The sequence below is a fragment of the Apis florea genome, unplaced genomic scaffold, assembly GCF_048593485.1.
Source record: "Apis florea isolate Af1SG1 unplaced genomic scaffold, ASM4859348v1 contig_3585_pilon, whole genome shotgun sequence".
NCBI classification, from domain to species: Eukaryota; Metazoa; Arthropoda; class Insecta; order Hymenoptera; family Apidae; genus Apis; species Apis florea.
The window spans coordinates 1,695,600-1,720,421 of NW_028256788.1; the positions used below are offsets into that span (position 1 = coordinate 1,695,600).

Genomic DNA, 24,822 nt, shown 5'->3' on the forward strand with positions numbered 1-24,822 from the left:
ATTCTTTCTTCGCTATTATCCATAACGATCTAATAATAATTGATTGATAATATCAATGATTATCAAATTTTTGATTTATTAATTTAGAATTGCTGGTAATGTACATTTTTCTTATCACGCATATTTTTATATGCTATTTTTTTTTTTTTGAATTTTCGAAATTTGAAAAATATTGGAAATTCGTTTATCGAAGAATCTATTTTATTAAAGAGTAGAATAAATATTTCTAAATTACTCTACTGGATATCACATTCGATTAATAAAACCTTTCTCTCTTCTCTAGAGACGAAATAGATAGAAAATTTTAATTAAATCGATAGTCAAATATTAGAACAAAAATAGATATTGGCAAACAATCAGTCCAAGATCAATTATCATGAATTGCGATTTGATTAAAAATTTACAATTTCATTATTTCATTATTTATTATCCTTCCAATAAAACATTTTTACACGAAATATTATTCCTCGTCGAGTAATTCAGCGACAATGCATTTTAAATATTACGAATACAATATCTGGAGAATGGACGAGATGATACACGCCTGTTCTCGTATATTACACTTCATCAGTCACTAATAACCTCGTTGAAACGATAAACGTTACGTATCCTGACGAGAAATGAGATTGGCGACTGGTGCTGCGCATGATGTTAATTACAAAGACCTCATTTTCCCCAAGACTCAACCATTCGGCCATTTATTTATCAATCTGTACGAGATATTAATTACACGGTGCACTGAATCGTGCACTAAAACGAAACCTTTCGCTTTGTTAAATCTTTTATCGTCCGTTTTGTCCTCCGCCGGTCTTAATAAATGAAATTTTCGATTACTAGCTCTTTGCGTGAATTGAAATTAATTAACTTCTCGCTTTGCCAATTGTAACGCTGATCATGGAAGACGTGAATACAAACGTATGCACAAAGTATGGTATTAAAATTTGAACGTGGAGAATTGTTTCACAATTGATTCGAACTATTGATCACTTCGAGCCAGGAAAATTCAATCAGACCAAAATCAAATATTTAGCTAGCTGCATTAATTCAATCAGAGTCAAAACTTAAATACTAACTATCAACTTCAACTATTACGTTTCATAATAATATACTCCATACTCGATCCATTATCCAATTACATTACCATAAACTGTTTTAGCTTAACTATTAAACCGGAAAGATGATACTTTTCACTCTCAAGTTTAGATTATCAGACTTTTACATGTTTCGTTTCATCATTAGTACTACTACTAGTACACTATATTCCATAATGCAAAATATGAAATACACCATTGAATCACATTATCCAACCTAACCTAATCAAACCAAATCAAATCAAAAAAAATAATATTTTCAATTTTGATAGATTGTCAGAATTAAAATACTTTTTCTTTCAACTATATATACTTCATCTCATTACCAACATCCCTACTATACTACATTGCACAATGAAAAACATCATTCAATCATTGAACCACATTAACCTAACCTAATCACATCAAATCAAGAAAGATAATACTTTTCAATTTTGATAGATTGTCAGAATTAAAATACTATATATACCTCATCTCATTACCAACATCCCTACTATACTACATTGCACAATGAAAAACATCATTCAATCATTGAACCACATTAACCTAACCTAATCACATCAAATCAAGAAAGATAATACTTTTCAATTTCGATAGATTGTCAGAATTAAAATACTATATATACCTCATCTTATTACCAACATCCCTACTATACTACATTGCACAATAAAAAACATCATTCAATCATTGAACCATATTAACCTAACCTAATCACACCAAATCAAGAAAAATAATATTTTCAATTTTGATAGATTGTCAGAATTAAAATACTTTTTCTTTCAATTATATATACTTTATCTCATTACCAACATCCCTACTATACTACATTGCACAATGAAAAACATCATTCAATCATTGAACCACATTAACCTAACCTAATCACATCAAATCAAGAAAGATAATACTTTTCAATTTCGATAGATTGTCAGAATTAAAATACTGTATATACCTCATCTCATTACCAACATCCCTACTATACTACATTGCACAATGAAAAACATCATTCAATCATTGAACCACATTAACCTAACCTAATCACATCAAATCAAGAAAGATAATACTTTTCAATTTCGATAGATTGTCAAAATACTTTTTTTTTCAATACATACTTCATCTTATTACCAACATTGTCTATTATACTGCTACATTGCACGATGCAAAACACACAGAACGCACCGTTCTAAGTGTTAACCTAACCTAACCAATATCAAGCCAGAAGGTTTCGAAACTCGAAGCAGGATTGCATTTTTCACGTTTGATCTTGACAGGTTGTCAGGGGGGCCAGGTGGAAGGAAGGAAGGAAGGAAGGAAGGAAGGAATGTGCGACGAGTCGTGACCGGCGGAAGGCGGCCAGCCGACGATACATTTCCGGCAGGCCACTTGGAGAGCAAGTTTGCCCCTTGCCCGTGGACAATACTGTGGGCGAGGACCGCTCGTTACACGCTACATGGCCACGAAGGATATGGACAGACGAGCGGCCGCCGAGCAGTTGGCATTCGTGACACGCACCATCGATGACACGAACCGCCATGGGATCCGGCCGAATTACGATTCTCCGTGGGCGCATTTATGCCCCGGAATCGATGACGAGCCACCACCACCGTGTTTAAGGCGTACGTGTCGAAACGCTCGGGTCGGGATACGTCGTTCTTGTTGGAATTTTCGAATCGAAGCAAGGGTGGAGAGGAGGAGGGGGATTGAATAGATTCCAAGGGACGATTACACGATATGGAATCCCTTTAGATTTGCCTTGATGCAAAGCAACGAGTCGATCAACGAGTTTGATCTTGTTGTGGAACATTTCCATTTTCGTCACAATGATTGACCTCGATGAAGAAACGCGCGCAACGAAGAGGTGAAGCGAGGAAAGAAGTTACTTCGAAAATAGCCGGAAATAGGATTTCGAATAAATTGTGGTTAATCGAACGTGGTTCCTCATCTGAATCATGCATGAGAATATTTCAAACGGTTCATTGGAACGATTCAATCTTGCGAAAAAAGGATAAGAATCCGTCCGTGGCCTGTTATAAATATCATTTTTTGAGGTTAGGCCAAGAGTAATGCTTCGCGATGAAAATAATAAAATTTTCGAAATTTTTTTCTGTATATCTAAATGGAAATATTTTTCGAAAATTGTTATTCATCCAATTGGAAATCTCCTTTATCCGTATAAAATAAACATTTTCATATATACGGTAGCTCCATTTTGAAAATTACACTCCATCAATTGTGACGCATTCGTAAAAAATTTTACGTTTGCAACGTTGAATTTTATCATTCGTTAAATTCTGTGTAAACGAAAAAAAAACACACTCGTACGTTGAAAAGTTGGGTTTCGAATTATAACCCCTTTTTATCAAGAGATTCGAGATGAAAATTCCCGTCCGATAGATATCGAACAAAGTAATAAAATTTATATCCACGTAACACGTACCTGATACGTATTCATAATGCAGTAAACTCTATTATGCTGTCTACCCTCGTTGCAGTTCATTATTGACATATAATCAATGATCTACGATGACATAGATACGTACGAACGTATTACACAAGCTGTAACTATAGGAATATTGCTGTTCGTGCGAAGAGGAAGAGAATATAATAAAACGAGATCACTTTGAAGTTTATTCAAATTGATAAAATACGAAATTGTTGAGTTAATCCTTCAATTTTAAACGCGCGATTATCTGTATCCGTGAAATGATAAAGAAAAAAAAAAGAGAAAAAAGAAAAAGAAAATATCTTGTACATCGAGAAAAATCTCGTCGAAAAAAAGATTGTGAAGCTTTCATGGATCATGAATATGAATATATTCGCATCGATGATGAAAAGTTTTCTCTTCTAGAATATAATTTCCATTCAAGCTATTAAATTTCTTGGCGCAAGAGATAGACCAATGCTCGAGTTCGATTCAGAAGAAACATCGAGAAGTTTAATTTAAAAGCTCTTTTGTTTAAACACGATTTGAAATTCACAATTCAACCGAGGATCCTTTCGATCGTAGCGGTGTCAGTATCGATAATACCGGATCTCGTCGTTCGTCTTCCCTCTATCTGTCTGCTCGACTTGCTTTTCTTCTTTTTTTCTTCTCTCTCCTACTCTCAACCCCTTCTATTATTTCTTTCTTCCTCCTCTCGGTATTCCTTCTTCTATTCTCCTTCTTGTCTCTCCTATCCTTCTGTCACATACGTTTTCTTCTCTTTTTCAAATCCTTTTTGTCAAATCGTATCTCTTCCTCATTTGTTTCTTCTTTTCTTTTTATGGAAAATAATTTTTAGACAAGTCTACACGTTTGTACGTTATTACAAATATTTTGCTCATTTGATATTTTACTTTTACTCTCTTTTGTTTTTTATACTTCTTCTATTCTCCTTCTTGTCTCTCCTATCCTCCTGTCACATACGTTTTCTTCTCTTTTTCAAATCCTTTTTGTCAAATCGTATCTCTTCCTCATTTGTTCCTTCTTTTCTTTTCATTCGTTATGCAAAATAATTTTTAGACAAGTCTACATGTTTGTACGTTATTACAAATATTTTGCTCATTTGATATTTTACTTTTACTCTCTTTTGTTTTTTATACTTCTTCTATTCTCCTTCTTGTCTCTCCTATCCTTCTGTCACATACGTTTTCTTCTCTTTTTCAAATCCTTTTTGTCAAATCGTGTCTCTTCCTCATTTGTTCCTTCTTTTCTTTTCATTCGTTATGGAAAATAATTTTTAGACAAGTCTACATGTTTGTACGTTATTAAAAATATTTTGCTCATTTGATATTTTACTTTTACTCTCTTTTGTTTTTTATACTTTTAGCTCTGTGATATATTTTTTTCTCAAGTTACACAGCAACGTTATTTTCTTCTTATCTTTTGCTTGTTAAACTTCAGTTTAACAACTTTCAAATCTTTCCACGCTTTCTTAATTTTCTCCTACTCTTTTTTCTCCATTAGCAACTTAAAAAGTTTCTCTTCCCAGTCATTTTATTTTAATCCGCCTGTCTATTTAAGGTGCTTTAATTCTTTCATACTCTCGGATCTTTTTTATTTTCTTTCATATTCTTGTACATATCTTCTATATTTTCATCTATTTTCACTCCCTTAAAATCTTCAAAAAATCAATATTTCTTCAAAACTCTCTCTCTCTCTTCCTTTTGTATTTAAAAATAAAAATTTAGCTCTCGCATTTACACCAATCTTCCCTGTTCTTTTAATTCCGTGCCATATAAAGTTTCTTTGTATCTTGTACAAAACTTTTCCCTTCCCCTTCTTCTTCCTTCCAACTTTATCGTCTTTCTTCGATTTTTCCCATTTTTCTCCTCCATTCATTCCATATTTTCACAACTTCCACTTCTTTCTTTCTTCATCACTTCAAATAAAACTTTATCCTATATTTCTCTCTCTCTCTCTCTCTCTCTTTCCACGTTGTATATCCCTTCTCTATTCTCTAGAAAGACAATTTGAAAACAACGAAAGCTCATAACCTGGAATTTTAAAATTAAACCGTTTTACTTTTCAATATTATTTCTTTTATGTTCGAGAACTCCTCCAAAGCTATCGAGTTAAAAGTTACATCATCTCTCCAAACCGTTCTATTCCATAAATGTGAATTAATCGCTCAAAACTTCAATCGACAATGTTCTAATATAATTTCTCCTATAAAAACCAATCCTTCCAATCCTACGAGTTTTACATGTATACCTTGATAGAAAAATTAAAAATTCTGACCACTTTTCCTATCCAACAACGACAAGAAATTAGAACGAATAAAACCGAGACGGAACATCCTTTAACACGTTCGTTGACCAGCGTGATTTCGTTGAGTTCCTCACGAGGCCCAAATGTTACTGTTGCAAAGCCGATAAGAACGATAAACAGAGCGATAAAGTAGTTTCAATATTTTTATTTTGTACACTTTAATATAAAATTTAGTTGGGATATATTTATATATATTAGTTCTTAATTTTCATTAACTAGTTCTGTAATTCACCGATTCTGAATTAGTTGTTTCCAGTGTCTCTACTTCTACTTCTTCGCTTCCAAAATCAATTTTAAGTATTTTGGTGTGAATATAAGCCTCTAATTGGCAACTTCAACTCAGTTCTATATTATCGGTGGCAACAACACCCTCCTATATTACCATATACGGTATAATTTATTAGATTTAAAATTGTGTAAAAATGCAGAGTGATTAATCATACTTGCCCCTCTTTTCCGTTTCTATTATTCTTAAATTTTAAATTCTGTGATTCCAAAGTATATTTTATTTCACTGCTTATTCCGTTAAATTTCTTTTAAAATTCCACCTTAACTCTTCGCATTCATATGTCGCCATTCATATAATTACATTTTACATGTATAATATAACTATATATAACTTAATATACCGTTTACTTCTTAAATATAAATACAAACGTAAAGATCTTATTTTTCTTGAAGAATCACCCATATATGAAAAAAAAAGAAAATTCACTCTTGAAAAATAAGATCGCTTCGGAGCAAGCGCAGCAAGTGGCGCAACTCTCGAGCCCGTCCCGCGGGCCAATTAAAGGGAAACGAAGCGCGGGCGTCGAAACGATCAGAAGGATCAGCAACGTCTGTTTTCGAATTCCGTGGTCGTAGGTAGAAAAGTAGGTAGAAAGGTCCGATCCGGAACGAGAGGCGCGGTAACGAAAGGATATCGTTGCCAGACTCCCCCTCCCCCTCCCTCGTGGGGCGCGCGTTTAAATTCCTCCAGGTCGGAAGACGTCTTTTTACGTCTCTCTGGTCGGGGGCCTCGGGGGCGAAGCAGGAAAAAAGGAACCATTAGCCCGCGCAATTATCCTTGGACGGACGAGGCTAGAGTTACGCCGGCTAATAGCGCCGCTTCCTGCCACTCCCTCGGGGGACACGGGGGCCCGAGAGTCGAGGATGAGAAGGAGGAGGAGAAAGAAGGGTGGAGGGAAAGGAGGAGGATGAAATTCGACGAGGAGGGGAAGAAATTCGAGGTGATAAGGGCGCGAGGGGGAGGATCGAGAAATTTGACGAGATACGGGGCAATTTGAAAAGTTCACGGGTTAATAGATACTCGAGATGTATATATATATATATATATGATAATTAATAATAATTTAAATCGAGTTAAATTCCTCGATTACGAAACTCAGAAACTTTGAAAATGATATTTCTATCGCCACGAAAATATAGTTCGTGATCACAGTCCAATCACTCGATGGTATATTATTCTACGCTTTGTTAAGATTGTACTTAAAGCGATTGATTTTAAAAAAAATAAATATGTAAATAAATATTATCGCCGTTGTCGAATTGCTGCATCGATCCTGCATTCATGTAACGTAAAAAAAAAAAAAAAAAAAAAGAAAGACAGAAATGGAGAAGAATCGGATCTGATTCTTTCTCCAATGACGATCCACAATCGGCAAGCGGCGATAAAAGCATCGATACCTTTATTTACCGGATAAACTGTGTATTCAATACACAGTTCCTCCCCTCCCCCTCCACCATCGTGACACGGTTCCACGTTCAATTTCGAAATCCACCGTTAAAATGTGAGACACGTATCGACTGGCAAATTTATCCGTTGATACTCCTCCACCTCCTGCCCAAAGCTCGAAAATCGAATTTACCGCAAACTAATGAGATCGTACAATTCCACGACCACCTCCACCTCCTTCCACCTCCTCCCCTCCCCCCTTCGTATTTCAAACGGGGAACAATCGAATCGCGGCACGGATACATTTTTATAAATATAAATACGCGCGCGCACGGACGCTATTCTCTGCATTAAATAATTACCCGTGGAACGTGGTGGGGGGGGGGGAGTGGAAGAGGGGAGGGAGGGCGTGCGTGTAAATAATTAATTCGGTCGCGTTTCTGAATGAACGTTAATTAAAACGGGAGAGCGGCGGCCGGTGCAGGGAATTTTGCAGGGAGGCATGGTGCCATGGGAAGTCGAGCAGTCGTTATCGTTTCACCGAAAACACTTGGCAAATAATTATCCATTTTTAAGCCCCGTGGAAAATACGAGTTTCGGGCCGGATGATAAAATTTAAATGAAATCGCGACCTGTTTGTTTCGATTATCAGACGAATAAGTTGGCGCGAGGCCGAGACTGAAAAATGGATGTTTCTCACGAAGATCGATTAAATTATTTCTAATCTGTAAATCGCGATCCTCGAAGAGTTATTTTTATTTGTGTGCAGAAAATTTTGGGTGCAAAGGGTGTGGTTTAATATCGAGAGATTATTAGTATATGTTTAGATAAACAATTGGTAATTTACAAGTAAGGTTTACGGAGGATAATAATTAATGCATGCACACTTTGGTTTAGGGGAAAATGGAAAATTCGAATGCATGGGTTTGCCGTGTTTTCCCAAGATTTGTTCGTTTAAAATGGGACAAACACGATGATGCATGTTATGATCGAAATTTGTGATTACAAACACCACTTCTGTCATAGATTCATAAAGTGTACAGTTATGTTAGAATGTTTAATAGGGGGAACGTGTCCAACTGGAGTTTTAAATCCTGTTTAAACGCATTGGGTATTGCATTGTGATCTGTAAAATGATTGTTAAAAGTCATACGAATATCATCCCTCTTTATAGATACGAGAGAAATTTTAATAAAAGTTCAATCATTTTCTGTGTTAACAAAATTCGTTAAAATTAAAGAAAAATGTACATATCTTGATCTATTCGTTAAGATCCAAAGAAAAACAGGTGATAAAAATGAAACTAAATAATTATAACAATGTTTATTCCTTTCGTCCAATTTACAAATTTTACAAACATAACATTTTTAATTGGATTTTATATATTTTAAAATAATCGTAAGAAAATGAGATGATTTTAGAAATTTTACTCAAAAGTTTTAGTATTTTCCAGTGATACAAGTAAACAGATCGTCCGACAATCAATAACTTTCCTCATAAAATCTTTATTACTATTATCGAGATATTGTACCGTAACCTAACCTAATTCTAGCCTCACATACATATTTAATCCTTCACAATTTAATTCCTATAAACATCTCTTCCTTAAAAAAAAAAATCTCAAAAAAATCTTGAAGAGGTCAAACGTACAAATCTTCACGAGCCAATTCCAACAATCTAATCTCATACATATGCACATTTAATCATTCGCAATTGAAACCGTACAAACATTTCTTCCCAAAATTACTTAACCTCAACAAATTCGATAATCACATCCCACCATTATTATTATTATTCACATCCTTGCTATTCCCCCTAAACAATTCAAACCGTTCACAAATCCGTCCTCGAAGAGGTTAAGAAACGTCACCGAACGAGCAATCCTCCTCGACTCCCTCCCTTAATCTTTACCAACCGTTAACCACCTCCGGATTATGGGAAGGCGCTGATTGGAGTTCCATAGGTACACGGAACGGTGTCGCGGAGCCCGCCCAAAACCGGTACCCGTATTACCATACAGATTGCCGTCGACTGTTGTACCCAACCTAGCCGGCCAATCTATGAATCCGACTAATCATAATCGTACAACTAACCGGGCCGCCTAATCTGCGCGCGCCAATTCCGAATTTTACCGTCAGAAATACGAGCGGCGGGAGGGAATGTTTTGAAGGCATCCCTGGAATATTACGATACGGTTAAGATCTCGAAATGGCACCGAAATGGTACCAGACCCGCCGATTTATCGGCGTGTTACGACGTATAGGCGCAAGTACACGTGGCGATGCTCGGGAGTGTGCGCGATGTTTCCTGATATATGGCCTGTGCTCCCCGTTTAATTCGGCGTATAAAAGTAATTGGGAGAAATTTAGTGTATCGGGGAAGGGGAGAGTCATGGGTTTTATCTCGGCTTTGCTTGCGGAAATACGAAGAAATTTTATTGGGGGTTAGAAGTGGCTCCTGGTATTTTCATTCTATTTTTTGTTCTGTGTGATATAGTTAAGAGATAGAAGGTTTTGTTTTTTTCTTTGAATGGAAGGGAATTTTGTATAAATGGGAAGTTGAAGTAGGAAGGAATTTCACAGGGGAGGTGTTTTTGGAAATACAGGTGTAATTGTTCTTTGATATATATATATATATGTATGTAGATGTATTGAGAAATGCAATGTACGAGCAAGTTTCAAATTTGTCTATTACGAAGCTGGTAAGAGCGAGGAAGATTGGAAAGAGGGGAGGAGGAAAAACAGAAAGAAAAAGACGATCAAATATTAAATTGGCAATGTCTGCCCTGTTCTCCCCTCGTGACGACACGGTTGCTTGCACGGAGGGTCGGCCATAACCCTCGGACATAACCGAGGAAATCACTTGGAAAATCCTCGATGAATTCACAATGAACTGGCGGTTGGTACAACACGTTCATCCGTCACGACACCCTCGAGGATTTCTCTTTTTCCACCTTGTGTCCGCCCGCCAATCCCACCTCTGTCCTTTTCATTTTCCTCCCGGCAGTCTAATTTTTTCTAATGCAAAACCCTCTTACATTCTTTCCTCCTCGGCCATCGTCTTACCACTCCACCCCCTCCCACTAGTTAAATTCTCCGCGTGAGACCAGTTTTTATGACCTCCCATTTTCGAGATACCAGCAGTCTTGCTTTTATTAAATGTGACGAGCAATCGGGATTGGAATTTCGTTACTTTTTTGAGATTTTTTTCACATTTCAAACGAGATCGATTTTTGGAAAAGATTTTTTTTCTTTGTAAATAAGATGCGTGTGTTTTAATAATCGAAAATTATAAGCAAAATCTTACGTTACAATTTTTTTTCTTTAAAGATCGGAAAGAAATTGCTACTTCAAAATTATTCAAAATGGATCGATCGAATTTATCAACGGGTCTTTAAGATTGAACTTTCTTCTATGAAATTTGATATTCGAAGTTAGGTTCCACAAAGAGAAAGACGGAAACGTTGCAAAAAAAATCGAATAATAGAGCAACTCTTTTTTATGAACATCATCGTCGTCGAATAGGTCGGTGAGAGTACGAGCAATATTGAAATTGCAGCTACTTTCCGTGATCGAAATTCGTTCCCTTTTCACCGCTTGACAATGCGCAAAAATTCACGCTTCAACGATCGGTTATTTCAGACGAGCATTTGCATCGCCGAATATAGGGATTTTCTATTTTCTAAGAGAAAGGAAATAACGATAGGAATAAGAAAAGTTTAAAATTTCCTCCTCTTCTGTTTTCATATTTATTTATCTCTTTTAATTTCCTTCCTTTTATTTATATTTATACAATTATAAATTTCTCTTTCGTGTTTTATTTCTGGAAAAATAAAATAAAAAACATATTTCTTCTAATTTCTCGAACAATTTGTTCGTTTATATTTATTCAAATATCGTTAATTGCTCTAGTGCGAAATTAATAAATGCTTAAGAATCAAATGTAAATGGAAATTTTACTGACTCGATGCATTGCACGTGAAGAAAAGTTTTTAATAGTGTTTACAATAACGATTGCATAATTTTCTCGTTAGCATGAAACAGTTCGAGTTTTTAAAAATAGAAAAATTAATCCTTCTACTTTTTATTTTTCTTCCATTTTCTTCAATGTTTAATTTTCATTGTATTCAATTTAATATTCAAAATTTATACGTATAAGTTTCATATAATTTTATGAGATATAAATTTTTACACCCGATTACGATATTCGCGATGAAATACTATAATTGTTATAATTTATACAAGTATTTAATTTCGATTTGTACAAGTATATTAATATAATTGTAATACATCTTTAGTCGATTCTATAGACAAACAAAAGTTGCTCCATAAAAATTTCGATAAAGATTTATTTATTATCTTGTTGTAAGCAATGTAAGTTTGCGTGAGATGAAGCGAGATAGAGACAGAATGACACAGTGCGCCGCACTGTGGCGCGACAGTGTAACAAAGCTAAAGATGTCTCTCTCTATCCCCATCTCTTTTTCTCCAACTTTAATCGCGTATAACTTAATAAATAAGCTTCGATCAATAATTTTACTTCGTGTATCAACTTCGTGTTTCTTTTTGCATGTAGAATCGATCAAAGTCACAGTTAACAAATATATTAATATCTAATAGATAAAAATAATATACTTTGTAATCAATAACGATTTTTGGTTATTACGGATTAACCTAAATTTTTATCATGTGAAATTGTAATACGAATTCTGTTAATAACAGTGTACTATGCTTCGTTAAAATTTTCGTTAAAAAACCAAATTTTATAACCATTCTCACTTACTATTGCACTTCACAACATTTTCCCATTTTTTCTTTTATTTCTTTGAAGCTCTTCATTTTAACGTAATCGATTCACCATTCTATCTTTCGTTTCGAAACGTCGTTATTCATTCTCCTCGTATCCGTCCTTTTTCACTTTCTTGCTCGTTGAAAATGATGTCGTTAATCACCGGCTATTTTAATACGATTTCCCTTCCCCTAGTAATTCGATCGAACGCCTTATTTTTATTGGGCGTTCACGTGCACCGGTCTCAGCGCGCCTTTAAAATGTATAATGTCGATCGATAATAAGAAAATCCATTGTCGGAAGCGAGATCGTATATTACGACGTTAGGAAATTAAACGAAATCTTCCATTCGGTCAATCACGATGAATTCATACCCGAAGAATGGAAATCTCAATTTTCCTTTTCCCATATTCACAAATCGATATCCAATATACATTAAAAAAACGTTACATCGATAACACTTCATCTTTCACGAAATCCCAAACAAATCTACCTTTCGAAATCGACAAAAAGAAAAGAAACAACACTCTGGCATCATCAACGATAACCGCCATCCCATTCAACCCCTTTCACCCCTACAATTCACCCCTCAAACCATCGAAACAATATCGGTGGCCACGCAACGTCAATAAACATCCACCCCTACGTCCACACCCTCCTTGACTTTCATCGCACGTAACGCCAATCTCCGGTTCCATTGACCGGCGGAGTTCGTCGACGAGCACCGGAAGTCGCGCGTGGAAACGCTCGAAAAACGTCCTGGAATACTTACGTAAGATCCCTCCCCTCCCCCCTCTTGCCACCCTCCTCGTGAAAGCTCCTCGTGCGCTCCATCGAGGCGTAACCGGCCCGTTCAGGAGACATTTTACGGCGTAGATTTACGCCGATGCCTTAGAAAGAGAGAGAGAGAGAGAGAGAGAGGGGCGAAGGGTGACACGCAAATTGAACGAGCCGTTTAGCGACGCTTGGTCGAGCGTGGCCGGCTGCAGGGTCATGTCAATATTTAAATTAATCCACGGCCAGCGCGCCCGACTACGTCGTTGAGTTATATTCTCTTCTCCAGAGAGAGAGAGAGAGAGAAAGAGAACTCCTCTCGTCGCGATCTCTTCTCTCCACTCGAAAGACCACGGTGCTTCCCACCTCAGCTTCTATTAATCCTACCCTCGTTGGCTTCCTGTTCACGCGCCTTTACTTTCGCCGTTCTTTCGTTGGAAGCTCGTGGGCTGAGGTTGGTCGTCGGGAAATAAATGGCCAATTGGTGTTCGGTAAAGCCTTTGGTTTTATTTCCTTCTCTTATGGTCCCCCCCCCCCCTTTTATTTTTTTTTATTTTTTTTTTTTTTAGCATTCGATGAATATTCTTTGCACCATCTTTTCTGGTTTTAATTGCTTCGATTAACATTTCGGAAATCATGCGATTTTTATTTTCGTATTGGATCATTGTTTTCGTTTATTTCAAAACGAAAAGAAAGGGGATGTTAATCGAATTGAGTGTAATGATATTTTGGTAATGGAGGGCGCTACGTGGTTAGAACTTGGAAAAAGGAAATTTGAGGTTAGAATGAAAATACTAGATTCATAATTTATCTGTTCACGAATCCTTTATGATAATAGAATCTGCTGAAATTTTATTTTATTTGTTAAATTTATCTTCTTTTTTTAATGCGATTATTGTTTTATTCAAGATAATGAATTTTTATAAACTTGTGTGGAATTGTTGATCTATGGTATACCATAGAATTCTCGATTTTGTTGTTACAACTCTTGATTGTGATTACTTCCAGCTATATTTTCTTCCTTTTTATTATCGAATGTTTTTCTTTTAAGTAAAAGTAATCAATGTGTTACGGTTTCTAGTTCAAGATATTGGTCTTTTTATATTTTAATGGAATTGCTTGTAATGGAATTGCTCCTTTAAACTGACTTTATACCTGTAATTTTCTTTTTTCCTTTTTACGATTTCTATTTACTTCCATTTTTTCCCATTTCGTGATTTTATTAATTTTTTACCTCTTAAGAATTATATTTAAGTTAATTTTTAAAAATTACTTATTGGATCATATACATGTTGCTCAAAATAATTTGAATTAATCTCTAGATTAATTTTAAAAATTTCAATATTGATTTCAATAATATTCTATACTTTCCACGATAAATTAATATTAATCAAATATCATTTAAAATAATAAAATATACCCAAATGTATTTGTTACATACGTTATTAATAACAATTCACGTACGCGTACAATATAAATTTATTATACATGTTCCTTTTCTATTTCAATTAAGCTTTCCAACCAACGAGATTCATCTCATTTTCCAATCATTTATCGCGACGCGTTCGCGTTTATCGATCTACGTCCCATCCAATTTCATTTTTTCCTCCTTTTCCTCTTTCTTTTCCCTTCTTCCTTTTTTCCTTTTTTTTTTTTTTTAACAATCGACAGAAATCGCTGACCGAGCAAGGTTGGAGGATTTTTCTGGTCTACTTCGTCTTCGTCCACGGAACAAAGCGATAGGACAGTTCGAATTTCGTTGTCGTCTCCCCCCATAGTAATTCCATATGGGTTTGCGCGTGGTAGAGACTTGTGCCAATCGAGTTCTGCCCGAGCCTCGAATCGAATTACGTCCCGGCGCGGTCGTAGTTTTTCCCAATCGTGCATTTATTTATCGGAGAAAAGTGTCAAGGCAAATTCTAGCCACGAGACCGACCGGTTGGGGAAAAGAGGCCATTGTACTTTCTGGTGAGAGGACACCAGAGGAATTAGTTCCCTTCGTTACACTGTTTCTTTTCGTACGTTAAGATTTCGAAATGTTGCTAGTTAAATTGTCGTTAATGTATAATTATTAATTAATAATGTATAATATTATCGAAAATAATATTCATTTTAATAAATTTTGATAAATCGAGTTAAATAAATTATGTTATATGCGTCTATGTGTATGGATGAGTTAATGAGATTATTCTCTTCTTTCTGAGAAGAATGTGAATGGGTAGTAAAAAACGTTTTAAAGATATTCTTTTGTAAGTAAAAAAATTAAGAGGGGAAAATTTTAAAATGTTGTATTAAAATGAATATTGGATTATCGAAAGATGGGATTTTTTCGGGTTCGAAAAAAGATATGCAGCAATGGGAATTAAATTTTTGATTTGGGGATAAGATAAAATAGGATTCTTGTTTAAAATTATGTCTTTCGTTAAAAATTTTTATCAATTTTACGTCAGATTATGAAACTAGATTCATAAGTGGTAAAAATAATGAATGAAAAGTAAAGCTTTATTTTTAACAAATTGATTTTTAATCTCTTCAATTTTTGTTTATTGAAATAAAAAAAAAAACAAAAAAAAAACATTGAAATTTTGAAATAAAATAATGGTAAAATTTCTATTTAATAAAAAATATTTAATTTAAATTTAAATTTTGTTCAATCATGGTTTAAAATTAAATTTTTTTCTATTATATTTCAAATATTTCAGCATTTCGAAAACAATTTCAGAATTTTTCAAATTTTTAGTTCTCTGCATTTATGCACAATCAGAGCATTCCACTTTTGTTATCGATTTTACGGCCTTTAATCACGAATTGAACTAAAGTTTATCGCATTTTTCATTTTCTTTTCAAGCTAGCCATTTTATTAATTTTCCTAGGTATTTTTACTAACTATCCTACTTTCATTTTGCTTTTTTTCCCCCTCCTCTCTCCGTATTCTAGATTTTTTCTATTTTTTTTTTTTCTATTCCTTTCGTATTCATTCATTAGTTTCCAGTTTCTCTTTTTTTTTTCAGATGCTCTCCCTCTAAATTTCCGTCTATTTTCAAATTTCTCTCCTCTCGTTATATTCCATCTACGTAAAAAAAAAAAAAAAAAAAAAAAAGAAAAAATATAGAACAAATTTTTTTTAATAAAAACTTTCGAAGAATATTGAAATTTAAAAATTCTCCAAATATACGTAGAATTGAACATCAAACGATTAATATAAAATAGATTAGTACCAGATTGTTCGAAAAATATTGGAACTTGTGATTCGAAACAATTCAATTTCTCTATACGTCACGTAAAATATTCTCAAGAAACGAGGAACGGAAAAAAAAAAAAAAAAAAAAAAAAGAATTTTGAACATTTTGATATTTAAATTGTGAAAATTGCACATCGAATAAGAGAAAAAACTTTATTTCACGGAAGAATGAAAAGAGGAAAAAAACATTCTAATATTTTAACAACGAAAATCGAGAAAATCGGTGTACACGAATATTCTTAACCGAACAGTGCTTCGATGTACTTGTTGCCTGCAGGCTATCAACGCGATTAGCTTAACACCATCGACGACATGATAAGTTGAAGCGCAGGAAATTAGAAGATAACTTACTAAAACTGCTTTCCGATCGATTCTTGTCAGCCTAGGGCTATTTGTGACGAAGCCGTTTCGTTCGAAAAAGACCCGCCCATTATGCGTCATTTCGCCTCAAATAGCTTCGAGAAACTTAGCGCGCAAAATGCTTTTATAACATCTTCGCTTTCTCGCTTCTCTTCCAATTTCTTATTTCCGGAAATATCTTTTCGTTTTGCTTTAATCTATAATTTTATAACGGGAAATATAACAAATGGCAAGGATGAAGAGTAAAAATAATTTTTTTTTTTATTTTATTTTATAAATTCAGTCATTTCGTTTAATTTTTTAATCAAGTTATTTATCGTAAACTACAGTAAAGTACAACTTCCGTTGAAATTTTGTATTTGTTCATTTTTTCTCTCTCTCTCTGCTGAAACTTTTTTTCAGAGAGCGTTTCTTGTATCAAATAAACAATAGAAATATTTTAATAAATCCATAATTTACTTGACGCATTTTCTGATCAAAAAATTCCCTATGAAAAATACGAATAAGAATAGAAAGATCACAAGAAGAGAAAACGCGAAATCGGTAAAGAACATTTCGATCGTCTTCGTCTTCTCTCCTTTCATAGCAATTAAAACTTCTCTCAACCCTTCCTTCTCCTCTCCCCAAAAACTTACATTCCTCATTCGCGAAAAAAATCAAACCGATTCCAATTCCTTTCCTCCCAATTATCCCTTCAACTTTCTCTTCCCTTTGAACAACCCCCCCCCCCCCCAATATAAATATCCCTCTCTATTTTTCCAAACTCTCGACAACCCTTTCCTCCGTGTAACAGTTAAATCCTCGTTACGCCCCTTGCCCATTCCTCCTCCTTGTCGCACCACCTTCTTCCGATTCGCAGCCCTCGAGTCGCAAGTCACCTCGAACCATCCCCCTCCCTCAACGCTCGATTCTCGTCAACTTTTTTTTCCAAAGCCGGGCTAACAGGCTCACCCAATTAAACGGCCAAAAATCGTTGCCAAAAAATTCCGCTCGCTCGAACACTTGATCCCCGGTTTTCACGTCGCGTGCCCATCCGTGGAAAGAGAGATCGTATCGAGATCGACGATCGGATAGGCAGAAGGATATACAGGGATGTTTCGGGACGAATGATGCAAGCGGATAAAGGATTTTGAAAAATGATGTTTCTTTTCTTTTCATTTTTGAGATTCGATGCATTGGAAATTAGAGAGAAAAGAGGAAATAGATTTATTACATTGTAAATCGTAATTTGTATCAAAAATTCGGTGTATTGATTGTGCATCGAATAATTCGTCTTGTTTTGTACGAATTTTTCATCCTCCCCTTATCTCAGCTCCCTTACGAAGAAAATCATCCCTTATGGCCACCTGTAGCCGAACATCTCGCGTAACACATGCATACAGTACAATGTAATGAATATTTATTTATTTATTTTTCAAATCGTCCCGCTCGCACGAACCGTTTTAGCCAGCTGCGTTCGGTTCGATGTTGTACCGCGTCTATTGATCGAAGCATAGAGTTACAGGCCACTGGCGTCGGCCCTTTCCACCCCTCGTTTCGTCATTCTCCCACTCTGCCCACTTCTCGGCCTAGCACGCTCTATTCGTTTCTCTGTTTCCTCCCTTCCGTTACACTCTATATAACATATAACATATATATATATATATATATATATATATATTACTCTCTCGTTCCAGTAGCGAGGGCCGCGCTATCCGAATTCCATTTCCGTCCAATTACAATTCATCCCCGTTTCAAAGCGACGGTTCACGCTGCGCTCATCTCTGCCGCCAAGAACGAATAATTTCTTTTCTTTTCGAGGACGAGGCTAATGGCCACGTATCGATTCGAGGAGAAGGCTAATCGGGGGCTTCCCGCTATCCTTTTCCTCGGGATCGTGCTCGAGGTGTTGCGCGAGAGTATTCTCTTTTCTTTCTTTTTTTCAGAGCATATTTGTATATTCATCGTTCGATTTTTGACGAATCGTCTGGTTGGCGAATTTTTTGGGGAGGGGAGGGGGAAATCGCAACGCGAATTTCAATCGTTCGAACGAAATGGAAGCGTACGGATGATCATTTTTCGGGAGGCGACGCGCAAACAAAATCAGCAACGCGATGTGAACGAGTTGTTTCAACCGACTCCGCCGAGATGGACATTATCGGATGAAACGTTGATTCCGTTAATTCCGCTTTTTTTTTTAATATCTTCGTGTTTGCCCTCCACGAGTTTTGGTCCAGTTTTCGTCCACGGGAATAAATTTCCTTTTTTTTTTTTTTTTAATTTCGATAAAATATCGAATGCAATCCGATTGTTAGAAACGATCGATATTTCGTTTTTTTTTTTTGGTTTTGTTTTTTTCTTTTTTTTTTTTGTTTTGCATTTTTCGAAAAGAGAAAAATTTTTATCGAGGAAGAGAAATATGTTGGCCTCGCTCCAATCAAACTCGACGATTTATTTTGTTAGCGTTAAATCGTTACGCGGAATATTTTGCATATCGTTTTCGACGAATGTGAAAATTTATATACAGATTTTTTTTAATCCGAAACTGAAGGAATTGGAATAGAGAATCGCAAGGAGGAAACATTTTACAAAATATTACACAAAATCGTTTAAAAATAATAATTTCGTAAACTCGATCGAAGTAATAATTTCTCGAAACGGAACAAGCTTCCTCCTCAATCGTATTTTTTCGTAAACGTTCGAAGCGGGTCGAGACGATTGGAGTAATAAATTCTCATCGGTTTCCTTTCCTGCGCGAAACGCAGAAAACCGGCCACGACCGAGAAAGAAGAATCGAGCGAACCCCTCTCCGCATTTTCTCCTTTCCCTTTCGTTCCGTTTACGCCAATTTATCGACGATACCCATCGTCGGGCCCAATCATCCAATTAAGGGGGCCCACGCTCGCTTCTTCCTTCGCCGGGGAAAAAAGTGAGTCGTTGATTGGCCGCCGCCTACGCGCGGCCTCTCCCTGTCGATAATACGACGACGTATTATCGATGGAGTAGGCCTTGGCCCCGTGAATTATCGCGGTGACCGATTTCGGTGACCGAGAGCCGATCGTAATTGCGCCCTAATGCCAACTCGTTCCCGAGTTTGGGTCTCGAGAGCTCGACAATTGGCGAGTCCATTAAGCGAAAACTCCCAACACTCGATGGATAAATCGAAGCGATAATTCTTCTTCCTTCGTTCGACTTGCTCGAAAACTAAAACTCGTTTCGAAAAAGGAAACGAACGAACGTTTATGCTTTGTCGTAATAGCGATCAAACTGGTTCAAGAGAAAGGATCGATGTACCGAAAGTATTAGACGCTTTCGTTCCAATTATTCTCGATCGATATTGCAGAACGAACTTTATCGATCGATTCGGCTGTGAACGAGGAGAAGAATGTAATGAAGAGAACGGGATGATCGCGTCGAAACACTTTGGAAAAAAAAAAAAAACGATTCGATGGAACGTGGCGTGCATCTGTCCTCTCCTCCTTCTCCCCTCACCCCTCAATCACGCACCGATTCGAGGCGACGCGCGTCGCCCGATTTGGTAATCCGGAATCAATTATTATCGATTCGAAGCGAATGGCAAATTCGCAATCGGGGAGGAAGAGGGGGGGGGGAAGGGAGGCGGATTACCGGGGGCAAACAGGCGTAACGCGGTCAGCATAATCCAACTAAAAACGGATATGTATCGGCATCAGGTGGGAATTGTCGCAAAGCCTGCGATTGTCAATTGCTGGGCGCTTGAGCGACGATCGTTCAGGCAGGAAGACAGGGGAACGCGTTTGTTAACTGGACGAAACGCCCTTTGCCCACCCTTTGTGCGAAGGGCTCGCCTCGCTTCGTTGCGAGTTTGATTCTACCGCGAAGTTTTCGAATCGAGGAAGAAATAATACACGGGTTGTATTGTGAGTTATATTCGAAATTCGATCATTATCTTTGGGATATTTTTTGGATCGAGACGGATATTGTTGTATGATATGGAAAATCGAAATTTGAGTTTCGACGTTTCTTTTCGAATACAATTTCGAAAGAACCAAAAATTTTGTAATTTAAAATTTTACTCGATTTCTGAATCATAGAAGTAAAATGAAATAGCTAAATAAAATTATAATAAATTCTTTTAAGATTCTTTTGCAAGAATTGCACTGTATACTATTTTAATATTCATAAGTCATTCAAGAAATTGCAAGTTTTATTCTATTTTTGAAATCGAAAGGAATCGAACGTTCGTTCGAAATTTGACCATCATATTAGAATATTTTTGTGTCAAATTTATCTGAAGAAGTGAGAAATCAACCACTTAAGTTTCAACATCTTTTCGTGTTTTTATTACAACTTGGAAGAACCAAATTTTGTAATTTAAAATTTTACTCGATTTTATTCTGAATCACAAAAATAAAACACCATTAAATAAAATTATAATAAAGATTCTTCCAAGCAAGAATTGCACCGTATTTATACATTCCAGGTCATTCACAAGTCATTCAAGAAATTGCAAGTTTGATTCTATTTTTGCAATCGAAAAGAATACACGTTCACTCGAAATTTGATCAATTTATCTGAAAATTCTTATTTCGATTCCTGCTTCTCTCTGAAAAAGTGAAATCAACTTAAGTTTCAACATCTTCTTTTTATTACAATTTCGAAGAACCAAATTTTTGTAATTTAAACTTTTACTCGATTTTATCCCGAATAACACAGCTAAATAAAATTGTAAACAAAGATTCTTCCAAGCAAGAGAATCGCAATCGTATTCGTACGTTTGAACAAAATGGGAAAATCCTTGGATCGGCATTATTGCCCGCCATTAAATGATTCAATGACTAATGTAGAAAGCTCGTTATGGATTTCGGCCAATGTTACGGCTGTTTGTTCCGAATTACGGCGAGTAGACGCAGTCATTAAATTGGAACGCATAACACGGGCGGCAATTTAGTTTCGAAGCAAAGTTTATTGCACATCTTGCGTCGCGTAACACCGCGAAACGCACCGGTAACAGATGGCCGGCCCGTGGATACAGAATGTTGCCATAAATCATTATTAGACTGTGAATCCAATAAGAATATTCCTGAACTCCCCGTAATGAGAATTCCGTGAGGCCGGCTGTGACTCGACGATTCTCCCACGCTAATCGAACGTTTCACCTAATTAATAATCCTTCCTATCTTTTCACGTTGTGTAACTAATCGTGTTAATTACAAATTTAATATCATTTGCATGCATACGTGCGTTTAATCAATAATCGAAGAAGGGAAATTAATATTGCACTTGCAATCTCGATCCAATCTTTCTTCGCCCTTTTTTCTTTTTTTTTTTTCACTCAATTATTCTCAATATTGGATTCACATTTGTTGTTGTGAAAATATTTTCGAACAATGATATCATCGAATCATTTTACATATGGAATAATGTTAATATTTTAGTTGATAATAATAATAAAGTGTCGTCCAATTTCACCCTATGATTCTCGACGATCATCCTTCCTGCTCGATTTTTTTTAAATTGCCAAGAGAGAATTGGAGAAAAATTCGGGAAAAATTTTCGAGGTGTGTTCTCCGTTCTCCTCGTCGATCCAAGTGGGATTCCTATCCACGCACGTTTATTCCATTTCATTAACCGATTAACGATTGATCGGCTCGATCAGCAATGACTCCTCGATGGCTCGCGATCTCGTTCACGGCAATTACCACCTCGATAATTAGTGCAAATCGATGCATCTCGCCGCTTTGTCGCAGTCAGCCGGCGGAATATCCTGCCAGAAATCGAGCCGTTCTTGATTTCAATTCAAATGAAGCCTCTGAACGCGCGAATCGTACATTCCTCCCTCTCTCTCTATCTCTCTATGTGTGTATATATATATACATCTCGCTCCTCCTTGCGCCTTTCACGCGTGCAATTCATCCTCTGACTCTGTATACACGCCTGTTTGCGTCTTTGTGTATCAACTTGGCATGGTTGTTGGTGGAGAGTTCGATGAAGCCGTGTTAATTGGCGCTTTCGGCTTTCGTCTTATTGTTGCTTAGTCTCGATCAAATTTCAGCTCAACGGCAACCCACCACTGGATGGATTTGTCGTTCGAATATGGGAATTTTAAGGGAATTGAACGGAAGCAAAAGACTCGGAAGAAAGAGAAGGTTATTTGGAGAATTGTAATCGTTCGAAATTTGGGAACAAACAAATTTATGAACGATTCGTTTTAAATTCATTGAAGGAAATAGAGGAATAATTTATTGTAAAAAAAAGAAATTTTTCGTTTTCTCTCTTAGAAATGTTTATATTTTAATTTTAATCGTGGAAACGTGAAATTTGGGAACAAATTTACGAAAGATTTGTTTTAAATTCATTAATAGAAATAAAGGAATAGTTCGTATGAGGCGTATATTTAAAGGTACAAAAAAAAAAAAAAAAAAGAAAAAAAAAATTCGCGGTATTCGTGTTGCATAAAGTTAGTTAAGCGAATGGAGCAACCTCGAGTACCTCGAAGTAGCGAAGCATTTCTGTTAATTTCTGTCTTTGAGCATTGAAGTGATCTCCATGCTGGTTACAAGCGGTCCAAGTTTTGCCAAAGTTCGTTATAAAGTTGGGCGAGTTCGAGAGAGTTTGATAAGTTGAGTATTCGGAAGTTGAGAAAAGTTCGAGTACGGTATAACATTCGGTATCAATAGTTCGGAAAGTTCAATTACTCGAGGCTCAAAATAATTTTCTGATTTCTGAAACCAGAGATAATTCCTCTGGTTTGAAGCGTTGACAACTGGGAATAATAACGGTTTTCGGATATTTGGAATATTTCGAAACTTTTCTTGAATTTTTTTTAATGCGGAAAATCTTAAATTCCATTATTATATTTAAAAAAAAAAAAAAAAACAGAAGGTTTCGTTCAAATTACATTAATTTTTTTGTCGCACACTTTGCTTCATTTTAGCAAAAAAATATGAAGATTCGCGAATAATTTATTCTAAAATTAAAAGACGAATGAAATTTTCATTTGAATTTATATCTTCTTTCGTGAGAATTCATTTTTAAAATTTTGCATTTGGAAATCGATCGGTATTAATTATACATTACATCACAGATTCTCAATCTGGTGTGTTAAAAAAACTGGGAAAAAATTTTTGCCAGAAATAGATGAAAGTAATGCATCGTCATTGAATTAACGATGGGTGGAAAAATTTTATTTAAAATTAATTTAAACGGATATATATATATTGCATTTTGTAGTTGAATGATCTGTCACGCGTCGAGCATTCGAAATATTCAGTGTTAATAAAATAACATTGTTTTACAATAACAAATATCCAATTTCATTTTAATACACACGTGTATAATTCGATTTAAATATATTCACGTGTAGAATTATTTAATTCTCATTCCGTTCTATTGACGTTTAATAATTAATAATAATTATAACATCACCCACGTGTATGAACGGGCCAATTAACCTTGATCCAACTTAATATCACCTCACTTTTCTTTAATTAAGTAGAACTTTTTATCCCGTCAATTTACTCTTATCAATTTACTCCAATGCAAAAGAAGAAACGTTCTTCAATGTAATAATTAAAATTAATATAATTATCAATAAAACGAATTCTATTTTTAACATTTTAACGTTTAAGATTTATTTATTTCTTCTTTCACCTTCATATACCCTCCATAACGAAAGGGTTAAATTAAAATACAATGCGTTATTTATAGATACATGTGAGAGGGAAGGAGGAGAAAATGATCACTCAATATTATAAAGTAAGCAAGTCTCGTCGAAGAATTGATTTCTTGTTTTATTTGCAAGTATTTTTCATTCCAGTATCGATACAAGTATCAATATATCAATCATTTCAATCTATTCGTATCTGGATACATCTCTTTAAAAAACTTTTAAACAAGTTTTTCAAAATAATACATTTCTTTCATAAAAATGCTCAACGTAGTTATTCCCATACAGATATCGTTGCACGTTCATGCCGCGTTGTGGCGCTGCGGTATGCGCAACGCGAATAAAACTGTCTCCTTCTATCTCCCTTCATCTAAAGCAAACTTCAATTACTTATATAAACTTGATAAACAAGCGGCTCGCAACTTAATCCTCGCAACACGCCAACTCTTTTACGTTTATTTCAGTTCTCCATTCTTCAAACTCTGTCCCAAACTTGCCTATTAATCTCCACCGTATTTA

At 35.6% G+C, this 24,822-nt stretch overlaps 1 long non-coding RNA gene across 1 annotated transcript in view; it reads right to left on the reverse strand.

The window, feature by feature from the left end:
- The window catches only part of LOC105735726 (uncharacterized), a 210,254-nt gene that overhangs the window by 139,785 nt on the left and 45,647 nt on the right, over positions 1–24,822 (reverse strand). The gene's annotated exons all lie outside the window — the stretch shown is intronic.